Raw genomic sequence first — 1,312 nt, 5'->3', positions numbered from 1 at the left:
TATATATATATATAACTATCTTTTACATATTCATAATGGTAACCATACGCCAAAGATTCCGAACTGAAGTATATAACATAAAACAAAAATAACCAGAGGGAAAACCCAAAAAAGCCAACCAAAATAAAGAAAACAGAAACACAAGGACAAGGAAGCAATGGAAACACCGAGCTACCAGAAAGCAAAAGATTAAATAGCTATAAGAAAACCTCATATTTCAGTAATCACTCCAAATATAAATAGACCGAACTCACCAATAAAAAGGCACAGAGTTGCAGAATGGATCAAAAACAAAACTCAACCATATGCTGCCTCCAGGAGACACATCCCAGATCCAAAGACAAATAAGATGCAAAGTGAAAGGGTGGAAAATGGTATTTCAAGCAAACAGCATTAAAAGAAAAATGGGAGTAGCGGTACTAATATCGGATGAAATAGACTTCAAAATAGAAAAGGTAAAAAAAGATACTGAAGGATGCTTCATAATGATAAAGGGAATCATACACCAAGAAGACATAACACTTATTAATATCTATGCCCCCAATCATAGAGCTCCGAAATATGGAAAGTAATTACTAACAAAACTAAAGGGAGAAACAGACCAAAACACTATCATAGGAGGGGACCTAAATATCCCACTGTAGGATATGGACAGATCATCCAAACAGAAATTCAAAAAGGAAATAACATCCTTAAAAGACACATTAGACCAACTGGACATAATTGACATTTACAGAGCCTTTTATCCCAAAACAGCTGCTTATACATTCTCTCTAGTACACATGGAACATTCTCAAGAATCGACCACATACTGGGACACAGAGATAGCCTCAACAAATATAAGAAGGTTGAAATCATACCAACCATATTTTCTGATCATAATGCTTTGAAACTAGAGATCAACTGCAGAAAAAAAAAGATCAAGAAGAACCACAAATACATGGAGATTAAACAGCATGCTACTGAAGAATAACTGGATCACAGAATAAAAAGAGATCAAGAGATACATAGAAACAATGATAATGATAGTACAACAGATCTAGACTTTTGGTCATAAGAGGAAAGTTCATATTATTACAGGCCTATCTCTAAAGACAAGAACGTGCCCAAATAAACAACCTAATGCTTCATCTTAAAGAGCTAAAAAAGGAAGAACAAATGAAGCCAAAAGTCAGCAGAAGGAAAGAATAATCAAAATTAGAACAGAAATAAAATTGAAAAGAAATAAATGCAACAAAAAGCTGGTTTTTTGAGAAGGTTAATAAAATTGAGAAACCCGTGGACAGACTCACCAAAGAAAAAAGAGAAAGGA

Source organism: Pteropus vampyrus, unplaced genomic scaffold, assembly GCF_000151845.1.
Source record: "Pteropus vampyrus isolate Shadow unplaced genomic scaffold, Pvam_2.0 Scaffold357, whole genome shotgun sequence".
NCBI classification, from domain to species: Eukaryota; Metazoa; Chordata; class Mammalia; order Chiroptera; family Pteropodidae; genus Pteropus; species Pteropus vampyrus.
The sequence above is the reverse complement of the archived record's forward strand: the minus strand, read 5'-3'. Positions refer to the sequence as shown.